Here is a 13090-nt window from a genome sequence, read left to right on the forward strand (position 1 = left end):
CCTTTTTCCCGTCGCTAGATGGCGTGTGGATGACGGGAAGTGAGCGCCCCGCCGGGGCCGTGCTGCGGGGCCGGGCTGTCAGCAGCCACCGGCAGCGCCACGTCTGCGGGTAGAACGGGCTGTGCGTGCCGCTCTGACAGCCACGATGAATAAAAGGAGCTCTCCGAGATGTCTTAAATAAAACCCTGAAAACAGTTTCGCCTTTGCAGAGCTCGCATCAAGACGGCATTCCTAGGCATTCCTCCTTACGCTGGTTTAATAGCATAGAAGTAATAGGGCATGCAAAGGAAGCACGGAGTAAACGGGTGCCTTTATGCTTGAAGATCTTCTGCTCATCCCTCCCACTCAGATAACCCAGCTTAGTCATGTGTAATAGAAATCTGAAACAAAACACATAAACAGGAGAGAAAAAGAAAATGTTGAGGAAAAAAAACACAACAAACAAACTACAAAGACAGATAAATGGAAGGCTGGGAGTTATTTCAATATTTCAATAAAATATGCTTAACACCAATACATATTAGCTTCTCCGTAAGTTCCTGTGACAAAGGTGAACACAGTCAGTGCCAAATCTGACAGTAATCTGTAACAGTAAGCTGTTCCCATCAGAAATCCTTAAAGACAAGGGAATAAAGGGTTTCGAAGTATTTGGATGTGACTCCTAACTTAGAAAAGCTTGTAATGATCAATCACATTTAACAAATCACATGATATAAAATGTGACATAAAATAAAGGATACTTTCTGTAGTTTTACTGATTTTTTTTTTCTTCCTAAGTCAGATGTTCAGTACATTGTATCCTAGAAGTTAATCTATTAATTTGAAATTAGTCAATCAACATGTTGGAATGGAGCTTTCACTGATGTGAATATTCTTATTCCATATGTACGATCAGTGCTTTTGAATCATAGAATCATAGAATGGCCTGGGTTGAGAAGGACCACAATGATCATTGAGTTTCAACCCCCCTGCTATGTGCAGGGTCACCAACCACCAGACCAGGCTGCCCAGAGCCACATCCAGCCTGGCCTTGAATGCATCCAGGGATGGGGCATCCACAACCTCCTTGGGTAACCTGTTCCAGTGTGTTGATTTGTTGATGCAAAAAGACAATCCTATGGCAATTAATAAAGTACAAGTTATGATCTTGTCAGCTCAGCACTGAGACTTTGCAAATAATCAAAAGAGGGTTCCTTTTCAGATGTAGATTCATTTATAGTCAATGGTTGCTATTATTTTTAACCTTTCTAGCTTTGCAGAAAACAGCCACTACTTTCAGCTGCTCTTTCTATGTGGTTTTTACAAAATATGACTCTTCATTTGCAACAGAGGTGTTTTCACCCCTGCAGAGATGGGAATGGGTTTTATTAAAGAATCACTTTGATTATTTTAATCTTAATGATGCTTCATGTACTTAACACATGTTATCAGGAAAAATGAAAAAAAGACAAACAATAACAAAAAAATCACAAATGAGAATCAAGTGGTGTTCTAACACTGTGCTGGTTTTAAGTCAGAGCTTTGAAACCAGTCCAAGTTGAAAGTATTTTCTGACATCACTGACTATTTGGAATGTGATTACCTCACCTTAAATTTCTGTATACAGTGTGTGTGTCAGAGAAGACTCTCACAGAAATAGAATCATGAAAAGAAAAGCCAAAGACTGTGTAGCTAAGCATGCTCTATTGCCTCCTTATTCTAGCAAAAAGTCCCTTAAAATACTGCTAAGAAATGCTAATCAGGAAGCTCAAACTTTTGTTTTGTGCTTTGAATCTGTTTGGCTGCAGTATTCCTATTTTTGTGTACTACAGAGGGACTTATTTGGGATACATGAAGTGTACCTAAATAATCAGTTTGTCTGAAGTCAAAATCCTTTCTGTGACATCACAATTAGCCTCAAGGAGATTGGTGTGGTGTGGCAGGGAGGATTATGACTTCAAGTAGGAATTAAGTAGCAGGGATGCAAATGAGACAAAAATCCTATTTTCAAGCAAAGAAAATAGATCTCAGTAATTGTACGAAAAGAAGAAAATGGTACTGAAGGGAATGTAACAATGGCCTCTAATATGAGCTGCTTTTTAATTCTTTCCAGAGTCACGAAACACAAAGAACTCTCTAAGGATTAAAGAAGATAACAGCTAGAATGCATAAGTTTATATTAACGCGTTTAAATTTTTTTCTTTAATATTTTTAGGAGTATTTAGAACATTTAAAACCAAGAATTTTCTTTATAGCCAGAATCATATACATCTCGGAGTAGTTCTTTTAGTGTTAAGCTAATGGTCCTTTTGAGGAGAGAACAGTACAGCTATTTAATGCCTCTTTGTAAGTCTTAACCTCAAGGTTCAGCTATACCTTTGGCATTTTTTTCCTTCCTCTTTAGTCTAGAAGATAACTTCACAATTCCTACAATCATATACTAAGATTTTTACATACTCAATGCTAAATGCATGACATCATGCACAGATAACTGGGTTCTCAGTATATGCTGTTCTCCTCCTGGATGGGTAAAGATAGCTTCCATGAAAGTACATCTGCTATTTGGTCAAAGAATGCAAAGTGTTTTTTTCTTGACTTACAGCAACTGAAATTACTTACTAGTTTTCAAAATAGAGAGATTTCTTCCAAGAGCCACTCTAGTTGTGATTAAAAGAAAATTCTATCGATCTGCTTTATCTACTTCATATACTACTGATTTGTGGGTCTGAGTGCTTCTCATTCTGAACAAGAGGCTTGAGGTATTGTTTACCGTTGTTTTGTTTGGTTGGTTGGTTGTTTTTTTGGTCAGTTGGTTGGACCTTTTTTGACTAATACAAGCGAAAAAAGATAATGCTTTAGTCAGACATGCAGTTAATGCAAGTATATGTATTCATAGGTCACAATTTCCTCCCCTTCACAGATCTGTCATGTCTTAATCTAACTGTTTTTCGTACTGTGGGTCTGACAGAATCAAAGAGTCACAGAATCATAGAGTATCCTGAGCTGGAAGGGACCCATGGGGATCACTGAATCCAACTCCTGGCTCCACATAGCACTACCAAAATTCTAACCCTATGTCTGTGAGCACTGTCAAAAGCTTCTTTAACTCTGGCCGCCTGGGACCATGTCCCCCGCGATCACTGCCCTGGGCAGCCTGTTCCAGTGCCTGACCACCGTCTGATGAAGAACGTTTTCCTAACCCTCAGCTGCCCCTCCCCTGACACAGCTCCATGCCATTCCCTCAGGCCCTGTTGCTGTCACAGAGAGCAGAGCTCAGCGCTGCCCTTTCACTCCCTGTGAGGAGCTGCAGCTGCCATGAGGCCTCCCCTCAGCTCCTCTGCTCTGGGCTGAGCAAACGCAGGGGCCTCAGCCACTCCTCGTACATCTTGCCTTCTAGACCACTCACCATCTTCAAAGCCCTATTTTAGACACACGGTTTCACATCCTTCTTAAATTGTGGTGCCTAAAATGGCAGAGAGTGTTAGAGGTGAGGCTCCACACAACAGAGCAGTACAGTGGTACTTGCCCAGTGTCAGTGCTGTGCCTGTTGCACCCCGGGGCATCACTGCCAGGGCACACCACTGGCTCATGTCCAACTTGTCAGAAACCAGAAAGTGCAGACTGCTTTCTATGGGGCTGCTCTCCATCCCCTCATCCCCTGGTCTGTACATATATCCAGGGCTGCCCTGTCCCAAGTGCAGAATCCAGCACTCGCTCTTGTTTTGTTTCGTACAGTTGGTGATTGCCCAGCCTGTGATTGTCCATCCCAAGAATGAACAGGAGGTTTTTGATATGAGCACAATTTTTCAGACAAAGAGCAATTTTTCTGGAAGTTTACTAAAATAGTCTCAGGTCACTTTGCAGTGCATGTGCTTGTTGTCCCTTCTGTGTGGACAAATTGGTGGCTCGGAACCTTAAATTTACCTCCCACTGGTAAAGATTAAGACATACTGTGGGGGAAGCACAGGAAATGCACCAGTTCATTTAAATCCCAAAGTCAATCTGAGAGTATAGCCAGCATTAACAAACAAACAAACAAATAAATAATAAAAGAAGAAAAATCCCCTATTTCCCTGGAAAATATTTTTAATGCATTTATTACAGACTTAGTGGATGGAGAAGAAAAGCAGAGCTATCAGCTCTGTGGTTTCTCTTTTACTTAAGGTGTGTTTAAAAGAGTACATGGAATAATCTCAAGACCTCACAAATTTCCAAAGAGGCTGACTTGATCGCAGAGATTTTTACTTTATCGTCTCTAAACCAAAAAGTACCGATTTAGTATTTGTATGTGTTTTTCTTGTTGTAGACAGTATGATAGAAGAGATTAATTCAATTGAAGAATGTATTCGTCATATCAAGCACTGGGAGTTCCTCTTGAAGTTAGTGATGTTCTACCCGCTGACAGTGTCATGAACAGTGACATGGTAAATAAAACCTTTTAAGCTTTACTTTAGATAAATATATATTTTTTATTTTAAATTTATATTTTGACTCACATATTGTCTTTGAATAAATTCTTGTTTCACCTCTATAATGAGGCACAATTTCAACCATTTTAACTTTAGGCACCTGTGATACATAATTAAGTGCCTACTCACCCTAACTTCCTACATTTCATAGTAAGAAAAACAACTCCAGAGAGAAATCCATTCTACTTAGAGTAGAATGTATATAGGAAGTGTATATAGGAAGGTATCTATTGACTATAAAAGGTGGACTGGGATGACTATGATCATTCACCTTCCTAACACCTGTAAGTAATGGACTTTAAGTTAGGATTAAATTGACAGGCTGACCCCAAGTCTGCTGACTCAATGGAAATATATACGACTGCGGGCTTCAAGTGCCAAGTGAATTAATACAAAAAACTAATTAACCACTTAAATTCATACTCCTGGTTCTGCTGAAACACATTGGGAAGTCTTTTGAAAAGCATGCTTCTTGCCCGTTTTTTTTTCTGTGTCCCTGGAGCCCTGTTTCTAATCACATGCAGAATCTCTAGCATCATCAAATGTGTTTCAGTCCCCAAGCACCAAGTAATTCAAAGTAAACCCAACAAACAAAGAAAAAGAAACACACAACAGAATATATAGAATGGTTTGGAAACATATTCTTGTATAAAACAGGTTCTAATGAAGTATTTAGTTCTTGCAAGTCTGTGCATTAGTGCATGCCTTTGTTCTGCTTTCAGTAGTTGACCCTGTAAGGACACAGAATTTGGCACTTCTCTTGGCCTTGTTTCTGTGCTCAGATTCTGTGAAATAGGAGTCTCATCATTTGCTTGAGCCACTTGGTAAAATACATGTCAGACGTGATTTAAGTTCTAAGCTATCTCTCAAAGACTGATGCGTACAAAGAGCATATTGCAGCAGAGAGGAAATATCTGCAGCAGTCATAGAGTATGATTCAGTTGTGTCCATTCCTTCATTTGTTCTTTCTTTATTCGGAGGAGAGTTTGGCTGAGGATCAAATTGATTTGAAGAAGAAATAAAACTTAGGAGTTTTGTTTAGGCCTTGAACCATTATTAAGTTCTTTATCCTTACAGCACTGAAAAAGGTAAATGAAATGGGAATCTCTGTTTCAGCAGGAAATAAATTTGTTTGAAAACATGTTTATCAAAAACAGCTGCAAAATTGCTAAACAAGAACTGATCCACAGGGAGTAATACTGAAAGGGACATGGGCAGTCTGTGGCCAGTGTAACCATAGACGATGACACAGACTCCACTTGTGCTGTTACAGAGTCTCAGAGGACTCAATAAACTTGCACAACCTTAGAAAGCCTGAGCCTTTCCAGTTTCAAATTAGGTCATTTTTCTCCTTTAAAAGTGTACGTAGACCAAATAAAATAAAATAAAATAAAAGTTATTTTACATTTCAGTAGGTCACAAATTCAGAGAACATTAAGAACTCCCCAGAAAAAAAAAAAAAATCTGTCCTTCTCTTAAGCTTCCTTACTCCAGGCAGTCTATACCCCCACTACCCTTATCTATCTGCTTATACTTGCAAAAAGTCATCTGCTCCGTGGAAGTACTAAATCATTACTCAGTTGGAATGATACCTGATAGAACAGATACATAATGTTAGCTGAAGAAAATATGAAAAGGTTGGTGTCCTTTATATTTATTGCTGCTTTAATTAGTATTGTCGATATTGTTAAAGAATTTGAAATTGTGGTTTATCTGTGGAAAATGTAGATAAGCAAATTCAATTTGTACAACTAATGCTTTTCTCACCTAAGTCGTTTTTCTTACTTGACTCTGTAATGGATTTTGGCAATTCTCAAAGAGCTATGTATAAATAAAATTATGATGTTCTTTAAATATATACATATGCATATATTTTATACATATTTTGCTAGCAGACCTTTCTCTGTGTTCTGAGATATCTGTTCTAGTAGATAACAGATTGTATGGTGATACAAATTATCAGCCAAAACAATAAAAAATAGTGACAATTTTTTGACTTCACAGCTTTTTGACTTCATTTTTTTGTGTTCATTTTCACTCTGTAACATACTCATTGCATGGCAATCTTTCAATCTCTATCCAAACTTTACCATTTTAGACATACTCCTTTTTCTTTGTATTCCAGGAAATGTAGGGTTTGGATGCCAGCCACCTTCCTCTGTTCCTGCAAAAGCCTCACAACGATCAATGGCTCCTTGCCTAATTAGTCCCATCTCTCTTATACTGCAAATCCTTTCCAAACTGCTTTGTTACTAGTTTGGCTCTGCTTTTAGTACCTTATGTGGAGGGTACCCAAAGAAGGGTAGTACAGTCTGATTGAGAGCCACTGGAATTGTATCCTACCCAATTTCAATAACTGGTTTCTGTTCCAGCAAAGCTTCTACTGTTTCAAATCTCAGTGGCTTTATAGGAATCATATGTGAAAGAGATGAATATGTGTAAAAAATATAGTTAATAGATACAGTGTGTTACTCACTGGCACAAATGAATATAGAACATTTTTCAGAAGTTAGTAGACTGAATAAAGTTATTATCTTCCATTATAAATGATTTCCTTAGTCCAGCCAGCTCGTAGCAGAGGGAGAAGCCTGAAATCAGGCAGACTTGCATGGAGCTGGTAAGTCTTCAACTTTAAGAATACCTGGAGAGCTGCCTAAAGGAACACCTTTTATACCAGTAATTACTAAAAGCCCCCATGCCATGGTTGAGAACAGGAAATATAAACCTTCTTTCATGTTAATGATTGTGTTCCAATTGCATAAACTGCAATGAGAAAGCAGTCTTCTGTAGCAAGACACTTCTCCAACCAAGGAGGGGAATAAAGTGTTTGTGGCTGTCCTGGTCGCAGTGCTGCAGTGACTGTTGAATCAAAATGTCCAAGAGGAAGAAAGGATGAAAGAGAATGTCAAGGAGTCTGTCTGCTATTAGTGAAGCAATACCCAGTAATGGGAAGTTAACAAGTCCTGATAAATATGTTAATATGTTAATTAGACTAGATGTTGGGGTATCTGGACGTAGCACTTGTCTGGATTTAGCAGTTGTAAAATCAAAAGATCACAACTGAAAATTGCCCTAAATTCACCAATCATTGCACTCTACATTCTTCTAAAAAAAAAAAAAAAGTCACAGAGATACACTAAACTTACTCAGTATTTATCTTCATCACAAATATGTTTTACTCCTAGATGAACAGTATTTCACCTGGGGGACAATTTTCAGCACAGATTATTTAGTCATAAATTATGCTGTTAGAACAACTGAAGACTTGTACAAAATTATTGTCTTCCAAGCTAATAGAAATGTGTTTCAGTGAAATCATACTTGCTTTATAAGGAGATGTAATTTTGTTTAGCAACTAAAAACATTGCTTTGTTGTGGTATTACTGTTCATAGATCAAATAGCAAGAAAATATCTAACTTGGATTACACCTTACTTAAGGCATGATAAAAAAGAACAAAATCATCACGATGTCAGATCTTTAGTTTCCTTATAGTGGTGTATCACTGGAAAAAAAAAAATGTCTGCAATACAATATAACATAAAACAGCCTCAAGACTGTTTAAAGTCTAGGCATTTGACATATACCAACTGAATTAAAAATATATATATATTAATCTGTGAAATCTAATTCACATTAAAGCAGTAGAAAGCAGAAGGGTAATACACCAGGGAATAGGGACTCTCTCTGGGGAGATCTTATGGCGGCCTTCCAGTACTTAAATGGTTCCTACAAAGAAGATGAGGAGTGACTCTTTAACAAAATGTATAGCTATAGGACAAGGGGATATGACTTTAAACTAGTCATATAGGGAGATTTAGCGTAGATGTTAGGAGGAAATTCTTTACTGAGGGGGAGGTGAGGCCCTGACGCAGCTGCCCAGAGAAGCTGTGGATGCCTCATCCCTGGAGTTGCGCAAGGCTGGGTTAAATTTGGCCCTGGACAGCCTAAGCTGATAGGTGAGAACCTCCCCACTGTGAGGGGAGTTGGAATTAGATGATCTTTAAGATCCCTTTCAATTCAAACCAGTCAGTAATTCTGCAATTCTGTAAATACAGCTCTGATAAAATAATCAACTTCAAGCAAGCTTTACAACTCAAAGTCCCACAATCAATGAGAGATCTGTTATAGGTCAAAGTCAGTTTGTGTCTTTTGCTCTGCTTTCCTCAGCCTCAGCAAACCAGTTGTTTGGTCATCTAAATTAATCTCTTATACTGAATGGAAATCTTGTCTAGATGGCTCATCAACCCCTCCAAATCCATACCATCCTCCTCTAATTCATCCTTCAGTTCTAGCAATTAGAACAGAAAATAATATGACATGGAAGGCTTTGAAAAAATTGAATATTTCTGTGTGCAGCATAACTAATGATGTCTGGTTTCTCTCCTGTCTCTGATGTCTAAGAAAGAGTGATCTCATTAGCCCCTTTCACAGGGATTAATAATAGGGTGTCTTTTCTCCATCCACTTTCCAGTTCTCATAAAATTATAAAAACTGCTTATCTTCAGGCTCTTTAGTCCTCTAAAATGATGTTCCAGAATTACTGTAAGATTGACAGAGAGACTGACATGGGAAATGATTGCATTCACTCAACTACTTGGAAATTTACTCAATTACCTAGAAAATCAGGCTACAAATTGCTCTCTCTCCTTATTTTGATATGTTAATTCTGATTGATTCTAGCCAACTTACTGTAGAAAAGGAAGATCTGGACATACATGGAATAAAAGAAGGGTCTTGCCTGGTTGCCATGTCCCTGATCTGCAACAGAGAATTACAACTAAGAAGTGGGAGTGTGTAGGAAATCCTTCTGCAGCTTTTCTATAGCTACTAAAATAAATAACTGTTCAAGATGTTACTAGCCAGAGGTGTCTTTAGGTCAGCCATTGTTCTTAAGCAGTGGCTCTTTGGTGGCATATCCCATTTAAGTCCCTAGTCAGTGTCAAACACATTTTAGCTTGTGGAGTTCTCAGAAAAAAATTGCAGAATAGACCTGTCTGTGTGTATGGGCAAGTATGATGCAATGGAGTTTAAAATAACATTATCATACAGAATGAGCACACTATAGGTTATTCATTAACACAGTAATACTTATAAGAGGAGAGTAGTTATTAGTTACTGGGAAGGAAAAAACAACAACAAAAACAAAAAAACCCTTTTACTTGTAGAGGATCTGCTAATTTTTGTGGCATTGTCACAAAGCCATTTCTTAGAGCTAGAAGTAATCTGCAAGACATACACTAATTGCTGCCATGTAAATGAGCCTTTGAATTACAACTCTGTAACACACTTAAACATTAGTAAAAACAAAGGAAGAAGCCATTTGTCCCCTACTTTCCAATTCAGAACAATTAAATGTTCTTACCTTGTTAATATTACCTTGACAACAAGTAGTCTATATGATTCTTATTTTGCATGATATTGTTGATTTTTGTTACCACTGCATGTTACTTTTAAAACAACAACAAAAAAGATTTTAGCAAGATTCATAAAGATTACTTAGGGTCAGTATTCTCAAGATAAAATCTATCCCTGATAACCTATATAACTCATGTATTATGCAGCTGGGAGAGCTGCAGTTTAGGAAAAAAAAAAAAGAACAATTTTTCCAGTCCCTGAAAATTTATATTCTGTTCATTTCTATTCTATCAAATACTCGATTTGTTTCCATTCTATGAAAATATTCAAGGAAATTCTCCAGTTATGTACTTCCTATTTCTTTCTGCCATATCATTTTGTGGTTGAAGCCCTAGGGCAACTTTTCATACTTTTTCAAATGGCATACTTTCAATGACATATCATAAATGTTTAAGTGTGTTCAGAACTTGAAGAACAGACAGTGAATGAGCCAGCTTTAAATATGTTAGCAATTTGAACTCACTGCAAGGAATTAAGAGCCTAATTTTGAGCTATTGATGCTCACATCCTAAAAAGCGTTTACTTCCTATTTACTGTTTACTTCCTGCTCCTAATGAAATTAATGGCATCTGAGAATGTAAAGCACCTCACAAGAACAAGTTCTTATTTACCACCTACTAAGCTGCTGGAGTGGGTCATAATTATTAAATTAAATCCATTGTTTGTAATTTCTATTAATTTTAGGACCATCATGTTTCCTTATGCTGTCACGTGGGCTAAATTGCAGCTCAGAGTGCAACTGCCTAAGTGTAAATGGATTGTCTTAGTCAGCATCACAACATATTGATTTGTGATATGCTGAATAAAATAATAGTTGCTAAAGTTTTGGTAACAGAATTTGTGTAATACCAGACAAAATAATTCTCTTTTTAATTAATATATACATAATGAGCTAAAAAGGGGCTAAAATATCTAATGTTTCAACATTGTTCGAAATTGTAACTAGAAAAATAATCAAACAATTTAATTACAGAAAATTTCATCTAGAATTAATTTACCATATGTGAAACAATACACAATGAGCAGAATTCATATTCTGCATGCAATATTAGGCAGGAATTTTCATCAAACATCTATTTTCCTCTTGCAAGCCACATTCACTCCTCTGTACACAGGTGCAAGTCTGACTAAATCTACTGAAGCAAACAGATTTACTTGGATTTAAACTTGTATTGCTGGAAGAAGAATTTTAATATGTTTGCATTTTCAAAAGTTGAACTTACGGTTATTATCATTTATGCCATTGAAGAAATCATCCTACTATGAAATCAATATTTTTTTCTGCTATTAATAATCAATTTTTTCTCCTATTTTTAGTAAAAATAAGAAAGATCAGTACAGATTTTTTTTTTTTTCCAGAAGTCTGAAGTCTGCTTTTCACCAAATCACAGAATCATAAGGATTGGAAGGGATCTCTGGGTATCAAACCTTCTGTTATGTTTCTTCACATATAGAAAGCCTAAATGTAGTGTTTTGTTAAATGCACTCAACCATTTAGGAAATAAAAAAATCCAATGTTATGTTTGAAAATGATATATTCTGCCATTTGGTTTGGTGCAATATAAATATCATGACTCTAATAAAATTATAAATGACGTAAGGAAAAAGATGTACATGTACACACCATGCATACACCCAAAGGTAAGAAAATGACATGCTTGTGCCATTTTAATCTTGATGTAAGAAACTTTTCTGTAGCTGAGTGCATATTTCATGGTAAAAACAGTAAAGGTAGATACATTACTTTTATTTCTTACTGATTTTTTTTTGTGTTACATTCTTGAACATGTTTTGCACTTTGAGGAGCCATCCAGCATATCTGTGTTAGTTTTGGAATAGTTACATGAAAACTTACATCTGTCTTTGACACTGATTGCCTCTATTTGTATATTGTTTAGTTTTCTTTCCATATTTTACAGTATAACTAATAGATATAGTAACCTAATAAGTGTTCTGATTATACTCCTGTAACTCTCACTCCTTGACATAAAATCTTTCTCCTACTGTGTAAGTAAGATTAATTTGTAATTTTATACGTTCACTTATATATCCCACAGCGATCAAAGTAGACTAAATAAAATTTGAGCCTAAATTGTAAAAATTAAACACACTTGTCCATATGCTGCTTCCTCCAGTGAATGATGTTCTAGTATCTAACAGAAAAGGTTACTTTACTTTATTGCTTAGGCAAACATGTATGAAACATGTATGAAAGAAAAAGCAAGTTTACTGCTATTAATTGTAAAGAGTGCCTTTTATTACAATTAAGAATCCTTAATTGGCAATTAGGAATCCTAATATAATGTTTAGCACTGTGTATTGTGCATGCACTACAGAATTATTGTTCAATGAAACCTCAGGCATTTCAAATGTACAAATATTAAAAATTCCGTGATGTAATTAAGCACAAAAGTAATTCTTGGGATGACGTACACCTACTGGATGACACTGTAAGGTTATAATGAATACTGATAGCAATATGAAGTATAACTCACTGAAGTATCACCACCAGATAGGAACTGAAGAGAGCTGAAGAAGCTCTCTATAGGAACATGGCAGGATAGGATGCATTTCTCCTAAGTCTAACCATCTAAAAATTAAGGGTTTATCCTAAGATAGTATTCAAAGCTCCTTATACTGCCAATGGAAAAACACAAGCTATCGCATCTCACCTTAACCTACAGTATCTTTCACTATATTCCTCTTTCATCTTAATACCTGTGATAGTTTGACATCTAAAAATAATTTCGGGAAATGTCAGGAGATATTGGTTATATTGTAAAGCTGTTTTGCATCTAAGGAGGTTCTGTGAGAGCAAGAGGAAATTCGGGCAGCCTGATCTGGTGGTTGGTGACCTTGCACATAGGAGGGGGGTTGAAACTAGATGATCATATTGGTTCTTTTCAACCCAGGTCATTATATGGTTCTGTGATTCTGTAATACAAAAGGTCATGCACTTAAAAGAGAAACATGGCCTCAGTATTGAAGTCATCTACTGATGCAAAGATATTTGTATTGTATGCCCTAAGTCATCATCCTTTCCATGTCATGTAATAGATATTACATAGTTGTATACTGTTGTATGAAACTTCTGTTCATTTAACACAGTGTAGAAAGAAGAAACTACAATTGACTTTGATAGTATTAGATCATGCGTATAATCATTTTTGTTCCAGAAGTCAATACATAAAAGTCAAATCAGAGACTCAAAATACAGAATCTCAG

At 36.6% G+C, this 13090-nt stretch overlaps 1 long non-coding RNA gene across 2 annotated transcripts in view; it reads left to right on the top strand.

Moving 5' to 3' along the window:
* The first annotated feature begins 4280 nt into the window (after positions 1–4280).
* LOC100859665 overlaps positions 4281–13090 on the top strand; it is a 38768-nt gene continuing 29958 nt past the window's right edge. Inside the window, exons 1-2 of one of the 2 annotated variants that reach the window (XR_005841553.1) lie at positions 4281–4403; positions 11225–11284. This is a non-coding gene — a long non-coding RNA (uncharacterized LOC100859665). The remainder of the gene's footprint in view (positions 4404–11224; positions 11285–13090) is intronic. The other variant, XR_005841554.1, reaches the window with a different exon arrangement.

Source organism: Gallus gallus, chromosome 1 (assembly GCF_016699485.2).
Source record: "Gallus gallus isolate bGalGal1 chromosome 1, bGalGal1.mat.broiler.GRCg7b, whole genome shotgun sequence".
Lineage (NCBI taxonomy): Eukaryota > Metazoa > Chordata > Aves > Galliformes > Phasianidae > Gallus > Gallus gallus.